We start from the raw sequence: 18,702 nt of genomic DNA, 5'->3' as shown, positions 1-18,702 counted from the left end.
TACAGCTAGCTAGGAGTGCAGTGCATAAAATGTGGTGAGTAGTTGACTCCAAGAGATTAAGACAATAGTTGAACAGTTTTCAACAAATTCCTTTATTCAAAAATTAAGGAGAAGCAAGAGATAGAGTCATTTTCTTTCACTTTCAGTTTCCCTTACTTAGCTAGCAAAATGCAGCTGGCCAGTTTAGTTACTCAAACACCCGGCTCAAACAGAGGGATGCTATGTTAGCTAGCTGGCTATGACTATCCAACACAACACTGGAACTCTTCCAAGTAATAGGTAAGCTTTAGGTTTAACAAATGTATTGCCACCGGTGCCCGCCGGTGTAACTGCTTACTGACTATACACTGTAATGTTACTGCATGATTGCAGCAAGTTTACTAACGCATTAGTTCTATTAGCTATATTGACTAAAACGTTACTTTAGCTAATATGGGGACAACGACGTAGGCTGTGTGTAGCAGTTATGACATGGTTTGGCTTGGAAAGGTTTTTTCGCTAGGTCACATACAGCTGATGTGTTGTTCATTGAAGTCCACAAACGAAAGGAATAGGTGAGTAGAGGAGAGTGCATAGAGGTGAGAAGGAATACAACGTGGCTGCTATGAAAGTGAACTGTGTTTATGCGTGATCAGGGGTGTATTCATTCCACTGATTCTGTTGAAAAACATTTCTCAAACGGAAGCAAACAAAGCAGGGATAAAAAATACCTGAATTTGTCTCATTTGCAAAATGTTGGACTAATGATTACACCTTATATCAGCTAGATGCAGGCAAGAGTGTGCAAGGTGGTATTGAATGCATGTATTTATTTAACTAGGCAAGTCAGTTAATTAAGAACAAATTCTTATTTTACAATGATGGCCTACCCCGGCCAAACCCTCCCTTAACCCGGACGATGCTGGGACAATTGTGTGCCGCCTTATGGGACTCCCAATCACAGCCGGTTGTGATACAGCCCGGGATCGAACCAGGGTTTGTAGTTATGCCTCTAGCACTGAGACGCAGTGCCTTAGACCTGTGTGCACCTACGTTGTTACCTGTCATTCATAGGCTAGGATGTAGCAACCTCATGATGGGTATAGGGAAAATTTGAGTATCAAATCGTATTTGTAACATGTGCCTAATACAACAGGTGAAGACCTTACAGTGAAATGCTTACTTACAAGCCCTAACCAACAACGCAGATAAACAAAATATATGTAAAAACATACTTAAAAATACAACTAAGAAAAACAAACAAAAAATTCAAGATCAGCAGTAAAATAACAATAGCGAGGCTATATACTGGGGGTACCAGGCAGTGGCAATGTGCGGGGGCACCGGTTAGTTGAGGTAATTGTAATATGTACATGTAGGTAGAGTTATTAAAGTGACTATGCATGACAAATAACAGAGAGTAGCAGCAGTGTAAAAAGGGGGAGTAGCCATTTGATTAGATGTTCAAGAGTCCTGTGGATTGGGGGTAGAACCTGTTTAGAAGCCTCTTGGACTTAGACTGTGCGCTCCAGGACCGCTTGCCATGCGGAAGAAGAGAGAACAGTCTATGACTAGGGTGGCTGGAGTCTGACAATTTTTAGGGCCTTCCTCTGACACCGCCTGGTATAGAGGTCCTAAATGGCAGGAAGCTTGGCACCAGTGATGTACTGGGCCGCATGCACTACCCTCTGTAGTGCCTTGCGGTCGGAGGCCGAGCAGTTGCCATACCAGGCAGTGATGCAACATGCTCTCGATGGTGCAGCTGTAGAACCTTTTGAGGACCCATGCCAAATCTTTTCAGTCTCCTGAGGGGGAATAGGTTTTGTCGTGCCCTCTTCCTAACTGTCTTGGTGTGTTAAGACTAGGGTTGCAAAGGGTCGGAAACTTTCCGGTTAATTTCCTGAATTTTTCCGGAAATTTTCCATGGGAAGTTAAGCCCGGGAATTTGGGGAATTTTGCTTAAATTCTTAAAAAAGTTAGCTTATAACAGTGAACCTTTTTGTGGGATACACATTAGTCAATTCTATGTCTTGCGGCATATTTTGGTCAAACTATACCCAATTCAATGGAATTGCAACAATCTGCATGCACAGTGCATTCTTCCATCACATGTACAGCTGATTCTCAAGATCTAATGAGATGCTATTGAGCCCACACTACTACACTGTCTGAGCCAAGGACTACATGCTTTCTGGTAAGTTTTGATTACAATACTGGGTGGGGTGAATATATTTTACATGACATACATAATTTTTTTGTTAACTAGTAAATAGTAGCCTACAGCATAGTGTTTAAATCATTTCTAATTTGTTAAAAATTTCTGCTAGTTAGTTTTGCAACCATGTGAGTTTTAGCTTGCTTGAGCCTGCTAACTGAGGAGTGTCAATTCACCCATTTCCATACATGTTTAATTTAAAAAAATGTATCTTACAAAGGAGTTGTTTAATCTAACTGCACATGGAATTGTATTTTAGTTTTTTTTACTCAATAGCGGTACATAGAGAAATACTGATGAATGTCTTGCTCAAGCTGTGTATGCAACTGGTTCACCTCTGATGCTCACAGGCAATGTGTATTGGAAGAGATTTCTGAATGTTCTTCGCCCAGCATACACCCCTCCAACCAGACATGCTTTATCTACTAATTTGTTGGATGCAGAGTTCAACAGAGTTCAAGTGAAGGTCAAGCAAATCATAGAGAAAGCAGACTGTATTGCAATCATCTCTGATGGGTGGTTGAATGTTCGTGGGCAAGGTATAATTAACTACATAATCGCCACCCCTCAACCAGTATTCTACAAGAGCACAGACACACAGGAAAACAGACACACCGGTCTCTACATTGCAGATGAGCTGAAGGCAGTCATCAATGACCTTAGACCATAGAAGATATTTGCACTGGTGACAGACAATTCTGCAAACATGAAGGCTGCTTGGTCTAAAGTGGAGGAGTCCTACCCTCACATCACACCCAATGTCTGTGCTGCTTGTGCATTGAATCTGCTCCTCAAGGACATCATGGCACTAAAAACAACAGATACACTCTACAAGAGAGCCAAGGAAATGGTTATGTATGTGAAGGGTCATCAAGTTATAGCAGCAACCTACTTCACCAAGCAAAGTGAGAAGAAGCTGCCCAGCAACACCCGTTGGGATGGTGTGGTCATCATGTTTGACAGTCTCCTGGAAGGGAAGGAGTCTCTCCAAGAAATGGCAATATCAGTCTGCCAATATGGACAGCCTCATCAAGAAGATCCTCCTGGATGATGTATTTTGGGAGAGTGGTAAGCAGCCCGAAACCTATAGCAGTAGCCATTGCACGGATTGCGGGAGACAATGCCATCCTGTCTGATGTTCAGACTCTGCTTGTAGATGTAAGAGAATAAATCTGTACTGCCCTGCCCACATCACTATTGCTCCAAGCAGAGGAAACTGCAGTTCTGAAATACATGAAAAAGTGTGAAGACTGCCTGAAGCCCATACACGCCGCAGCGTACATGTTGGACACTAGGCCTACGTGCAAATGTGGAAAGTTGTAACAACAAGGCCTGTGGTGTCATCACTACTGTGTCTCGCCACCTTGGCCTGGATGACGGCAAGGTTCTTGGCAGTCTGGCGAAGTACACTTCCAAGTAAGGGCTTTGGGATGGAGATGCAATATGGCAGTCATGCCAACATATCTCATCAGCCACCTGGTGGAAGGGACTTTGTGGATCTGTGGCTCTTTCCCCTGTTGCCTTCATCATCCTCCAAATCCCACCAACATCAGCCGCCTCAGAGTGCAACTTGTCCTTATTTGGGAACACACACACCAAAGCACGCAACAGGCTGACCAGTACAAGGGATGAAAATTTGGTGGCCATCCGGGCAAATTCGAGGCTTCTTGAGCCTGACAACAAGTCATCCTCAACAAGGCTGGAAAGTGACAGAGAAGATGAGGCCTCTGAGTCTGATGTTCAAAAAGTGGACATTTTGGAGGTCCAGGAAGACGACATGGAAGCCTGAGAGGAAGACAAACATAGCTTTAGCTTCTAGACTATAACTTTACAGATTCTGGGAGATGCGATGGATCATTGGGGATCATTCAATATTCCCTTTATTTTGTTGTTCAGTGAAATCATCCCATATTAAGAGTCAACTCATTTAATTAAAGTTTTAAAGTTTTTAGTAAATAGTTTTTAAAATTTATATTGGAAGGATTTAAACATTTGCAACTATGTCTACTAATGATTTTTTAAATGTAACCTTTATTTACAGTTGAAGTCAGAAGTTTACATACACCTTAGCCAACTACATTTAAACTCAGTTTTTCACAATTCCTGACATTTAAATCCTAGTGGAAATTCCCTGTCTTAGGTCAGTTAGAATCACCACTTTATTTGAAGAATGTGAAATGTCAGAATAATAGTAGATAGAATGATTTATTTCAGTTTTTATTTCTTTCATAACATTCCCAGTGGGTCAGAAGTTTACATATACTCATTAGTATTTCGTAGCATTGCCTTTAAAATTGTTCAACTTGGGTCAAACGTTTTGGGTAGTCTTCCACAAGCTTCCCACAATAAGTTGGGTGAATTTTGGCCCATTCCGCCTGACAGAGCTGGTGTAACTGAGTCAGGTTTGTGGGCCTCCTTGCTCGCACACGCTTTTTCAATTCTGCCCACAAATTTTCTATGGGATTGAGGTCAGGGCTTTGTTACGGCCACTCCAATACCTTGCCTTTGTTGTCCTTAAAGCTTGGTCGCAAATGGGTCTTCCAAATGGACAATGACCCCAAGCATACTTCCAAAGTTGTGGCAAAACGGCTTAAAGATAACTTTCTCCTTAATGCAACCGCTGTCAGATTTCAAAAAAGCTTTACGGTGAAAGCACACCATGCGATAATCTGAGTACAACACTCAGCCACCAAAACAAGCCATACAGATACCGGCCATGTTGTGGAGTCAACAAAAGTCAGAAATAGCTTTATAAATATTCACTTACCTTTGATGATCTTCATCGGAATGCACTCCCAGGAATCCCAGTTCCACAATAAATGTTTGTTTTGTTCGATAAAGTTCATCTTTATGTCCAAATACCTACTTTTTGTTCGCACGTTTAGTTCACTAATCCAAATGCACAAAACGCGTGCACTAAGTCCAGACGAAAAGTAAAAAAAATGAATTAAAGTTCGTAGAAACATGTCAAACGATATATATAATCAATCTATAGGATGTTTTTATCATAAATCGTCAATAATATTCCAACCGGACAATTCCGTTGTCATTAGAAACGAAAGGGAACGGCGCTCACGGCCACGCGCCATAAACAACTCATGGCTTTCAGCTGAGCCACCTGCTTTGAGTGGTCTTATTCTCTCCCCTTTCACAATAGAAGCCTGAAACAACTTTCTAAAGACTGTTGACATCTAGTGGCAGCCTTAGGAAGTGCAATCTGACCCCATTTACACTGGATATTGGAAAGGCAATCACTTGAAAAAACTACAAATCTCAGATTTCCTACTTCATGGTTGGATTTTCTCAGGTTTTCGCCTGCCATATGAGTTATGTTATACTCACAGACATCATTCAAACAGTTTTAGAAACGTCAGTGTTTTCTATCCAAATCTACTAATAATATGCATATCCTAGCTTCTGGGCCTGAGTAGCAGGTCGTTTACTCTGGGCACGCTTTTCATCCAGACGTGAAAATACTGCCCTCTAGCCCAACGAGGTTAACTTCCTGACTGATGTCTTGAGATGTTGCTTCAATATATCCACATAATTTTCCATCCTCATGACGCCATCTATTTTGTGAAGTGCACCAGTCCCTCCTACAGCAAAGCACCCCACAACATGATGCTGCCACCCCCGTGCTTCACGGATGGGAGGTGTTCTTCGGCTTGCAAGCCTCCCCCTTTTTCCTCCAAACATAATGATGGTCATTATGACCAAACAGTTCTATTTTTGTTTCATCAGACCAGAGGACATTTCTCCAAATAGTACAAATTTCGTCCCCCAGTTGCAAACCACAGTATGGCTTTTGTATGGCAGTCTTGGAGCAGTGGCTTCTTCCTTGCTGAGCGGCCTTTCACATTATGTCGATACTGAACTAGTTTTACTGTGGATACAGATACTTCTGTACAGGTTTCCTCAAGTATCTTCACAAGGTCCTTTGCTGTTGTTCTGGGATTGATTTGCACTTTTCGCACCAAAGTACATTCATCTCTAGGAGACAGAAAGCGTCTCCTTCCTGGTCGGTATGACGGCTGCATTGTCCCATGGCATTTATACTTGCGTACTATTGTACAGATGAATGTGGTACCTTCAGGCATTTGGAAATTGCTACCAAGGATGAACCAGACTTGTGGAGGTCTTAGCTGATTTCTTTTGATTTTCCCATGATGTCAAGCAAAGAGGCGCTGAGTTTGAAGGTAGGCCTTGAAATACATCCACGGGTACACCTCCAATTGACTCAAATTAGGTCAATTAGCCTATCAAAAGCTTCTAGAGCCATGACATTTCCTGGAATTTTCAAAGCTGTTTAAAGGCACAGTCAACTTAGTGTATGCAAACTTCTGACCCACTGGAATTGTGATACAGTGAATTATATGTGAAATAATCTGTCTGTAAATAATTGTTGGAATAAATGAATTGTGTCATGCACAATACATTGTCAATACAATACATACACAATGTCCTAACCGATTTGCCAGAACTACAGTTTGTTAACAAGAAATTTGTGGAGTGGTTGAAAAAAAAAAAGTTTTAATGACTCCACCCTAAGTGTATATAAACTTCAGACTTCAACTGTAACTAGGCAAGTCAATTAAGAACAAATTCGTATTTAAAATGACGGCTTAGGAACAGTGTGTTAAGTGCCTTGTTCAGGGGCAGAACGGACATTTACCTTGTCAGCTCGGTGATTCAATCTAGCAACCTTTCGGTTACTGGCTCAATGCTATAACCACTAGGCTACCTTCCACCCCCGAAAAGGTAAAAGGTTTATGTCTGTCTCTCCATATTATATGGTAAATATAGACAATGCAAAAAACATAGACATTTAAATGGTATTAATATTAATTTGCATATATTTATTTCCGTTAATTCCCATGGAAAGTTTCCAGCTCTGATTTTCCCCAAAATGTGCAACCCTAGTTTGGACCATGATAGTTTGTTGGTGATTTGGACACCAAGGAACTTGAAGATATCAACCTGCTCCACTACAGCCCCGTTGATGAGAATGGGGGCGTGTTTGGTCCTCCTTTTCCTGCAGTCCACAATCACCTCCTTTGTCTTGATCACGTTGAGGGAGAGGTTGTTGTCTTGGCACCACACGACCAGGTCTCTGACCGTCTCGTCGGTAATCAGGCCTACCACGGTTCTGTCATCGTCAAACTTAATGATGGTGTTGGAGTCGTGCCTGGCCATGGAGTCATGAGTGAACAGGGAGTACAGGAGGGGACTAAGTAGGTACCCCTGAGGGGCCCCCGTGTTGAGGAGCAGCGTGGCAGATGTGTTGTTACCTACCCTTACCACCTGGGGCGGCCCGTCAAGAAGTCCAGGATCCATTTTCAGAGGGGGGTGTTTAGTCCCAGGGTCCTTAGCTTAGTGATGAGCTTTGAGGGCACTATGGTGTTGAACGCTGAGCTGTAGTCAATGAATATCATTCTCACATAGGTGTTCCTTTTGTCCAGGTGGGAAAGGGCAGTGTTGAGTGCAAAAGAGATTGCATCATCTGTGGATCTCTTAGGGCGGTATGCAAATTGGAGTGGGTATAGGGTTTCTGTGATAATAGTGTTGATGTGAGGCATGACCAGCCCTTCAAAGCATTTCATGGTGTGCTACGGGTCGGTAGTCATTTAGGCAGGTTATCTTAGTGTTCTTGGGCACAGGCACTATGGTGGTCTTCTTAAAACATGTTGGTATTTCAGACTCAGGCAGGGAGAGGTTGAAAATGTCAGTAAAGACACTTGCCAGTTGGTCAGCGCATGCTCGCAGTACACGTCCTGGTAATCCGTCTGTCCCTGGCCCTGCGGCCTTGTGAATGTTGACCTGTTTAAAGGTCTTACTCACATCGGCTGCGGAGTGCGTGATCACACTATTGTCCGGAACAGCTGGTGCATAGCGGAATTTCTAATAAGCTTCCGGGTTAGAGTCCCGCTCCTTGAAAGAGGCAGCTCTACCCTTTAGCTTAGTGCGGATCCATGACTTCTGGTTGGGGTATGTACTTACAGTCACTGTGGGGACGACGTCATTGATGCACTTATTGATGAAGCCAGTGACCGATGTGGTGTACACCTCAAAGTCATCGGAAGAATCGCGGAACATATTCCAGCCTGTGCTAGCAAAACAGTTCTGTAATTTAGCATCTGCTTCATCTGATCACTGTTTCATTGACCGAGTCACTGTTGCTTCCTGCTTTCATTTGAGCTTGTAAGCAAGGAATCAGGAGGATAAAATTATGGTCGTATTTGCCAAATGGAGGGAGAGCTTTATACGCATCTTTGTGTGTGGAGTAAAGGTGGTCTAGAGTTTTTTCCCCCTCTGGTTGTACATTTAACATGCTGGTGGAAATGTGGCAAAACGGATTGAAGTTTCCCTGCATTAAAGTCCTCGGCCACTAGGAGCACCGCCTCTGGATGAGCGTTTTCCTGTTTGCTTATGGCCGTATTCAGCACATTGAGTGCGGTCTTAGTGCCAGCATTGGTCTGTGGTGGTATGTAGACAGATACGAAAAATACAGATGACAACTCTCTAGGTAGATTAGTGTGGTCTACAGCTTATCATGAGATACTCTACCTCAGGCGAGCAAAATCTTGAGACTTCCTTAGATATCTTTCACAAGCTGTTGTTTACAAATATACATAGACTGCCACCCCTTGTCTTAGCAGAGGCTGCTGTTCTGTCCTGCCGATACAGTGTAAAACCCGCCAGCTGTATGTTGTTCATGTTGTCGTTCAGCCACGACTCGGTGAAACTTAAGATATTACGGTTTTTAATGTCCTGTTGGTAGTTTAATCTTGCTCGTAGGTCATTGATTTTATTTTCCGATGATTGCATGTTTGCCAAAAGAACAGATGGCAGTGGGGGTTTACTCGCTCGTCTATGGATTCTCAGAAGGCAGCCTGACCTCCGCCTCCTTTTTCTCCATCTTCTCTTCACGCAAATAATGTGGATTTGGGCCTGTTCCCGGGAAAGCAATATGTCCTTCACGTTGGACTCTTTAAAGGAAAAAGCTTCTACCAGTTTGTGGTGAGTAATCGCTGTTCTGATGTCCAGAAGTTATTTTTGGTTATAAGAGATGGTAGCAGCAACACTATGTACAAAATAAGTTCTAAAATAAGTTACAAACAATGCAAAAAAAACAACCAAATAACACATTTTGTTAGGAACAAGTAAAACGTCAGCCACCCTCTCCGGAGCCATTCTACATGTAGTAGCCTAAACCTAGCAATGTTACATTGAACTGGGTGCTTTCACACAGGTTTGGCTCCAGAGTTAATTAAGCAATTAACATCCCATCATGCTTAGGGTCATGTATAAAAAAAAAAAATCATGTTTACTACCATGGCTTTACCCCCATAGAATGACAATGTTTCCATCCACAGGGCACGAGTGGTCACTGAATGGTTTGATGAGCATGAAAACTATGTCAAACATATGCCATGGCCGTCTCAGTCACCAGCTCCCAACCCAATTGAACACTTATCAGTCTGACTTTGTTGAAAGTTGTAATAGTAAAACGCACAAGGTGCAATTTCGAAATTGGGTAGTGTGTCATCAGTTTTCCCCATCATGTCAGTCATTGCATACTTTAGAGAGATATTTATAACTTGTCAGAAATGCCCAGATCAATTAGCCCATGTCAGATGTTTTTTAACTAGATTTATTAGCCCATAGATTTTGTAGTAAAGTTCGAGTCACTCAAATATCACATGAATACACATTAGACATGGCAAATTTATTGAATTGCAATAAAATGAGCTTTGAAACAGCAACATTTGCTCTGCACCCAATGACAAAATGTGCAGAATTGCAGGAAACAAGCTTTAAACCTGCAACATTTTCTCTCTGCCAACAAGAGGGGTGTGAACAGTTTGTGTCATGAACAGTGCTTGTGCCCATAGAAATCTACGAGGCACACGCGTGAGGCATGAGTGAAAATGTTAGGGAACCCCTTCACTATGAGATAGTCATAGGAGACAGTCGTAGCTTGAATAGCTTAGTCATATCTGGGTGTTATCATGTCCTACAATACACCTTTTCGATCCAGCATAAATGTTACCCCAAAAACAAATCGTTAACTAGACATCAGATCCGACCCACTTGCTCCTCCGCGTACACATCACTGACAAACTGAAATGGTCCACCCACAGACAGTGTGGTGAAGAAGCCTGAAGAAATTTGGCTTGGCACCTAAAACCCTCACAAACTTTTACAGATGCACAATTAAGAGCATCCTGTCGGGTATCACCGCCTGGTACGGTAACTGCACCGCCCGCAACCGCAGGGCGCTCCAGACGGTGGCGGCAAACTACCTGCCCTACAGGACATCTACAGCACCCAATGTCACACAAAGGCCAAAAAGATCAAAGGATAACAATCACCCGAGCCACTGCCTGTTCACCCAGCTATCATCCAGAAGGCGAGGTCAGTACAGGTGCATCAAAGCTGGGACCGAGAGACTGAAAAACAGCTTCTATCTCAAGGTCATCAGACTGTTAAATAGCCATCACTAGCGCCTTAGAGGCTGCTGCCCTATATACATAGACTTGAAATCACTGGCCACTTTAATAATGTTTGCATAACTAATCTCATATGTATATACTGTATTCTACTGTATTTTAGTCTATGCCGCTCCAACATTGCTCATCCAAATATTTATATATTCTTAATTCCATTACTTTAGATGTGTGTATTGTTGTTGGGTATTACTGCACTGTTGGAGCTAGAAACACAAACATTTCGCTAGCCCGCAATAACATCTGCTAAACACGTGTATGTGACCAATTAAAATTTAGTTGACCATTTTTTTAAAGGTAAACGAACGGAGTGACTATCTTCATTTATCCACCATCTTTGGTGTGATCCAACAAAAGGGAACCTAAACATTTACTGCGTGTAAGATGCACAGGGTGAGACATCGCATTTGCTGATAACTACTAGCTTAATGTACATCGATTAACTGTACACATCAACAACTCAAAGTGTCTCATTGCCTCCATATTTAAATACCCTGCCCACAAAAACAAAACACGGAAGATGGTGAGCTAACGTTATAGCTCCTAGCTAGCCTACAGCTTTGTGTGGGCATAAGGACATGACAGCCACCTTTTCTCGTAAACGTAGTTAGAAAAATGTGTACTATTGAAGAAATGTTTTCTACAACCCAGTTTTACTTGACATTGCTGGCAACGTATTTCGTTTATTTTCTCATAAATACCTTTTTCAGCTGTGGACCTCTGGTACCGCTAACTGGTTAACTTTCATTTCCGCCTACCTCAATGACGGGGTCACGTGATTCACAGTAAAAGGCTAGCGCAATGAATTGTGGTTCACAACATGCAAATACAGGTACAGTATTTTTGACCGCTTTAATAAACCAAATATAACAATGCATGTTTATTTAAGAGTACATTTGCACCCCTTTATCGGCAAACCTATATGTGACAAAAAGGAGAACACGTACGGGAAAGATAATCACAAATACACAAACTATCTGAAATAAAATCAAAACAATATATAAATACAATAGAAATTATCTTCCTAGAATGTTCTGACAGTTTATCTCGGTAAGAGGGCAAGCACATCACAACTATCACATTTCTTATAGCTTTATAAGCTTGCCAAAGTATCAAGTACAATTCAGCTATATACTGTATTTCACTCCGTTCACACTGTGTGTGAATTCAACATGGTGTGGTTGGCCAGTAAAGAATTAACAGCACAATTCAATTGGAAGGTATACTGTATAATTCATTTTGTGCTTGAACTCAACATGGCGTGGTTTCCCAATAGTTTTCACCGGGCAGTTAGTTACCAGTAGTCTAAAAAAAGTTGGCTATGATCCATAAACCTACAGTAAACGTTGGGTGACTTGTGAACAGTGAATAAGCAGCCCTATCTTTCATGTGTGATTGAGTCACATAATGACAGGACACAGGCTCCAAAGATTCAAATTCAAAATAATTATGAATAGCTGTGGTGTATATTTTGTTGGTCTTTCAACAAAAATAAAAAAAATAGATATTAAGGCTGTGATGACTCCCAACAAATGGACGAATCCTAAACTGGACAGTAGTCTTTCAAAGATATCAAAAAGTGCTGGAGCCTATCCAAAGTCAGCATAAGTGAGTGATCATGACAAACAGTCAGCAGCGGACAGTCCAGGAGGACGTTGGCCATGGTGACTCGTGTAGTGGTCGTGGAAATAGATAATCACAGCCAGAGAAGGACCCAGTAGCAAGCACAGCCACACCAGCCCACTGCCATAGTTACCCCTGAAATAGTGTCCAGGGTAAACACCTACTAGGAGCTGGGGAAGGGAAAGAGAAGGAGGTGTTAACATTCATGTTCAAACACACACTGCATGAACACATATAGACCCATACTGTATGGTAGTTCAGTGTAACTCACCTCAAAGAGCATCATGATGAAGATCCCTAGACGACAGTTGTGCAAGGGCAGAGCAATGAGATACTGGCACAACAAAACAAACAAAATGTTTATACATAAATCAAATCAAATTATATTGGTCGCATACACATACACAGATGTTATTGCGGTTGTAGCGAAATGCTTGTGTTCCTAGCTCCAGCAGTTGAGTAATATCTAGCAATTCACAATAATACACACAGATCTAAAAGTAAAATAATGGAATTAAGGAATATATAAATATTAGGACGAGCAATGTCGGAGTCTGGAGTATAAATATATATATATACAGTGCCTTGCGAAAGTATTCGGCCCCCTTGAACTTTGCGACCTTTTGCCACATTTCAGGCTTCAAACATAAATATATAAAACTGTATTTTTTTGTGAAGAATCAACAACAAGTGGGACACAATCATGAAGTGGAACGACATTTATTGGATATTTCAAACTTTTTTAACAAATCAAAAACTGAAAAATTGGGCGTGCAAAATTATTCAGCCCCTTTACTTTCAGTGCAGAAAACTCTCTCCAGAAGTTCAGTGAGGATCTCTGAATGATCCAATGTTGACCTAAATGACTAATGATGATAAATACAATCAACCTGTGTGTAATCAAGTCTCCGTATAAATGCACCTGCACTGTGATAGTCTCAGAGGTCCGTCAAAAGCGCAGAGAGCTTCATGAAGAACAAGGAACACACCAGGCAGGTCCGAGATACTGTTGTGAAGAAGTTTAAAGCCGGATTTGGATACAAAAATATTTCCCAAGCTTTAAACATCCCAAGGAGCACTGTGCAAGCGATAATATTGAAATGGAAGGAGTATCAGACCACTGCAAATCTACCAAGACCTGGCCGTCCCTCTAAACTTTCAGCTCATACAAGGAGAAGACTGATCAGAGATGCAGCCAAGAGGCCCATGATCACTCTGGATGAACTGCAGAGATCTACAGCTGAGGTGGGAGACTCTGTCCATAGGACAACAATCAGTCGTATATTGCACAAATCTGGCCTTCATGGAAGAGTGGCAAGAAGAAAGCCATTTCTTAAAGATATCCATAAAAAGTGTCGTTTAAAGTTTGCCACAAGCCACCTGGGAGAGACACCAAACATGTGGAAGAAGGTGCTCTGGTCAGATGAAACCAAAATTGAACTTTTTGGCAACAATGCAAAACGTTATGTTTGGCGTAAAAGCAACACAGCTCATCACCCTGAACACACCATCCCCACTGTCAAACATGGTGGTGGCAGCATCATGGTTTGGGCCTGCTTTTCTTCAGCAGGGACAGGGAAGATGGTTAAAATTGATGGGAAGATGGATGGAGCCAAATACAGGACCATTCTGGAAGAAAACCTGATGGAGTCTGCAAAAGACCTGAGACTGGGACGGAGATTTGTCTTCCAACAAGACAATGATCCAAAACATAAAGCAAAATCTACAATGGAATAAAAATAAACATATCCAGGTGTTAGAATGGCCAAGTCAAAGTCCAGACCTGAATCCAATCGAGAATCTGTGGAAAGAACTGAAAACTGCTGTTCACAAATGCTCTCCATCCAACCTCACTGAGCTCGAGCTGTTTTGCAAGGAGGAATGGGAAAAAATGTCAGTCTCTCGATGTGCAAAACTGATAGAGACATACCCCAAGCGACTTACAGCTGTAATCGCAGCAAAAGGTGGCGCTACAAAGTATTAACTTAAGGGGGCTGAATAATTTTGCACGCCCAATTTTTCAGTTTTTGATTTGTTAAAAAAGTTTGAAATATCCAATAAATGTCGTTCCACTTCATGATTGTGTCCCACTTGTTGTTGATTCTTCACAAAAAAATACAGTTTTATATCTTTATGTTTGAAGCCTGAAATGTGGCAAAAGGTCGCAAAGTTCAAGGGGGCCGAATACTTTCGCAAGGCACTGTAAATATATGCTGGAATTTATAGACATTAAAGACATTATGGACAGTACGTGGATAGAATATATAGTATATCTGTAGAATACATAGGATAGTATAGTATATACAGCAATAGTTAAATAGGATGACATTGACTTGAATACAGTATACATATGAAATTAGTAAAACAATATGTAAACATTATTAGTGACCACTGACCAGTGTTCCATTATTAAAGTGACCAGTGATTCTATGTCTATGTACATAGGGCAGCAGCCTCAAGTTGCAGGTTTGAGTAACCAGGTGGTAGCCGGCTAGTGACCGTATCTAAGTGCAGGGCAGGGTACTGGGTGGAGGCCGGCTAGTGATGACTATTTAACAGTCTGATGGCCTTGAGATAGAAGCTGTTTTTCAGTCTCTTGGTCCCAGCTTTGATGCACCTGTACTGACCTCACCTTCTGGATGATAGCGGGTGAACAGGCCGTGCCTCAGGTGGTTGATGTCCTTGATGATCTTTTTGTCCTTCCTGTGATATCGGATGCTGTTGATGTCCTGGAGAGCAGGCAGTGTGCCCCTGGTGATGCGTTGGGCAGATGACACCACCCTCTGGAGAGCCCTGAGGTTGCGGGTGGTGCAGTTGCCGTATCAGGCAGTGATACAGCCTGACAGGATGCTCTTCATGGTGCATCTGTAAAAGTTTGTGAGGGTCTTAGGGGCCAAGCTGAATTTCTTCAGCCTCCTGATGTTGAAGAGGTGCTGTTGCGCCTTCTTCACTACACTATCTGTGTGGATGGACCATTTCAGATTGTCAGTGATGTGTACCCAGAGGAACTTGAAGATTTTCACCTTCTCCACTGCGGCCATGTCGATGTGGTTGGGTGAGTGCTCCCTCTGCTGTTTCCTGAAGTCCATGATCAGCTCCTTCGTTTTATTGATGTTGATTGACATGTTATTTTCCTGGCACCACTCCGCCAGGGCCCTCACCTTCTCCCTGTAGACTGTCTCGTCATTGTTGGTAATCAGGCCTACTACCGTTATGTCGTCTGCAAACTTGATAATTGAGTTGGAGGTGTGCTTGGTCACACAGTCATGGTTGAACAGGGAGTTCAAGAGGGGGCTGAGCACACATACTTGTGGGGCCCCTGTGTTGAGGATCACAGTTATTCAATCACAGTACAAACACATGCATTTAATACATAAACATATCACCTGCTACATGATTACCACCATCATTTGAGTAAAGACCACCTGAAAGAAGAGGCAAAAATTAAGAGGGTGGATAATAGTGTGGCCCTCATCTCACCATTTTTACCAGCCTCTCACAAAAGACGTTGATTTGGACCCTGTGGGTCAAGGGGAAGTCTCACTGGTAGCATAGAGTGGGTTCCAGGAGGAAGAAGTAAAGGTCTGACAGAGCAAAGTCAATATCATTAACTGTCTATGTGTTCTTTGTCTACAACTAACCAGGCAGAAATTGTGCACGCCAAGAAAGAAGAATTGTTCTCACCTTGAATATTCAGGTGTTCTATGTGTTTGTTTGTTTCATGTAATATACACTTGTCAGTCCCTGGAAAAAGTATATATATTTTTTTAACTAGGCAAGTCAGTTAAGAACAAATTCTTATTTACAATGACGGCCTACCCCAGCCAAACCCGGACGACACTGGGCCAATTGTGCACCACCCTATGGGACTCGCAATCACGGCTGGTTGTGATACTGCCTGGAATCAAACCAGGGTCTGTAGTGATGCCTCTAGCACCGAGATGCAGTGCCTTACACCGCTGCACCACTTGGGAGCAGAATGCAGATATTTACCACAACAAGAATCGAAACTTTGCAGTTTTTCGTTATTTCTTACATTATTAGCCCAGAAAAGTTTTTGTGCTATTACATACAGACGAAAATAACTTTTGGATATCAGAACGGCGGTAACTCATCAGCATTACCAGCATTACGACCAGGAATACAACTTTCCCGAATTGGATCCTTTGTTCAAACCCCCCAGGGCAATTGAACTGATTCTAGAGACTGATCCAAAACACCGGCAGTGGAGAAGAGGTATTCGGAGTGGACATTACTCATCTCATATGTATATACTGTATTCAATTCTACTGTATTTTAATCTATGCTGCACCGACAATGCTCTTCCAAATATTTATATATTCTTAATTCCATTTCCTTTACTTTACATTTGTGTGTATTGTATTGTTTGTATTGTGTGTATTGTTGTGAACATTTTAGATATTACTTGTTTGATATTACTGCACTGTTGGAGCTAGAAACACAAGCATTTCACGACACCCACAAAAACATCTGTTAAACATGTCTATGTGACCAATACAATACGATTTAATTTGAACAAGATAATAATTCTCTTCCCTGTCCACTACCCACAATCAGTGGTAACAGCATCAAACCAACCATCAGTAACTACTGCACCCACTAACACTAGAAAGTAAAAAACAAACTGGTTCGAACTGATATCCCTGGATATGAAACCGACCCCCTGACGACACCAACTGTTGGTTTCTTGGTAAGAATAAAGCTTGAGCCCAAGAACAGTGTAGGGCCAGAGAGATAAGTATGTTCCTCCTGATGGGTAGACAGTCAAACAGTCTGACCAGACAGGGTGAGTCATCATCTCAAGTTGAGGTGCAAATTCGCACAAAGCTACAGTGGCAAGAAAAAGTATGTGAACCCTTTGGAATTACCTCGATTTCTGCATATATTGGTCATAAAATTTGATCTGATCTTCATCTAAGTCATAACAATAGACAAACACAGTCTTCTTAAACTAATAACGCACAAAAGCTGATACGTTTTCATGTCTTTATTGAACACACCGTGTAAAAATTCACAGTGCAGGGTCTACCCTGGGGGATGGTAATAAGAGGGGAGGTGCGTGAGGCGACGTTGGCTCCCTCTGCTGGGAATACGGGAGCTGGGCACCCCGACACGGACGGCTCTAAGTGGAGGTAATTAGAGGAAAGTGCCAACCAGTCGTGGAGGCCAAATAAAAGGAGCACGGTGGCACACCGCGAGAGACCGACACCAAGCCACAGTAGAGAAGAAGGCCCAAGCCAAACCTAAGTGATTTTCTTTAATGTTTATTTTCTGTGTTAGTAAAGTTGTTTTTGTGGACTAAAGCCTCCCTGTCTCTGTGTCAATCTCTGCATGCTCAATGCAACGGTTTACCACACTCTTTACAAAACTGTTTCAGTTCAGCAATATTCTTGGGATGTCTGGTGTGAACGGCACTCTTGAAGTCATGCCATAGCATCTCAATCGGGTTGAGGTCAGGACTCTGGGCCCCTCCAGAAGGCTTATTTTCTTCTGTTGATTTATTTCTGTGTTTTGGGTCGTTGTCCTGTTGCATCACCCAACTTCTGTTGAACTTCAATTGGCGGACAGATGGGGCCTAACATTCTCCTGCAAAATGTCTTGATAAACTTGGGAATTCATTTTTCTGTCGACGATAGCAAGCTGTCCAGGCCTTCAGGCAGCAAAGCAAACCATGATGGTCCCTCCACCATACTTTACAGTTGGGATAAGGTTTTGATGTTGGTGTGCTGTGCTGTGCCTTTTTCTCCACACAGTGTGTTCCTTCCAAACAACTCAACTGTAGTTTCATCTGTCCACAGAATATTTTGCCAGTAGCGCTGTGGAACATCCAGGTCAGAGAAAAAATTGGACAGCAGTGGGTTCTTCCGTGTTGTCCTCCCATGAAAAACATTCTTTAGTGTTTTACATATAGTAGACTCGTCAACAGATGTCAGCATGTTCCAGAGATTTCTATAAGTCTTTAGCTGACACTCTATTATACTTAACCTCATTGAGCATTCTGCGCTGTGCTCTTGCAGTCCTCTTTGCAGGATGGCCACTCCTAGGGAGAGTAGCAACAATGCTGAACTTTCTCCATTTATAGACAATTTGTCTTACCGTGGACTGATGAACATCAAGGCTTTTAGAGATACTTTTGTAACCCAACTTTATGCAACTCAACAATTCTTATGTCTTCAGAGATCTCTTTTGTTCAAGGCGTGGTTCACATCAAGCAATGCTTCTTGTGAATAGCAAACTCAATGTGTGAGTTTTTGTAATAGGGCAGGGCAGCTCTAACCAACATCTCCAATCTTTTCTCATTGATCGGACTCCAGGTTAGCTGACAATTAGATTTTGGAGAAGTCATTAGCCTAGGGG

The 18,702-nt window shown here is 42.2% G+C and overlaps 1 protein-coding gene across 2 annotated transcripts in view; it reads right to left on the bottom strand.

The window, feature by feature from the left end:
- wwp2 (WW domain containing E3 ubiquitin protein ligase 2) overlaps nucleotides 1-11,512 on the bottom strand; it is a 42,201-nt gene extending 30,689 nt beyond the window's left edge. For both annotated transcript variants that reach the window (XM_036973896.2, XM_090214737.1), the window contains exon 1: nucleotides 11,403-11,512. The gene's annotated coding sequence lies outside the window, so the exon portion shown is untranslated. The remainder of the gene's footprint in view (nucleotides 1-11,402) is intronic.
- Between the last annotated feature and the right edge of the window lie 7,190 nt (nucleotides 11,513-18,702).

Source organism: Oncorhynchus mykiss, chromosome 1 (genome assembly GCF_057628025.1).
Source record: "Oncorhynchus mykiss isolate SJ-2025 chromosome 1, ASM5762802v1, whole genome shotgun sequence".
NCBI lineage: Eukaryota > Metazoa > Chordata > Actinopteri > Salmoniformes > Salmonidae > Oncorhynchus > Oncorhynchus mykiss.
This window is presented reverse-complemented; position numbering and strand designations above follow the sequence as displayed.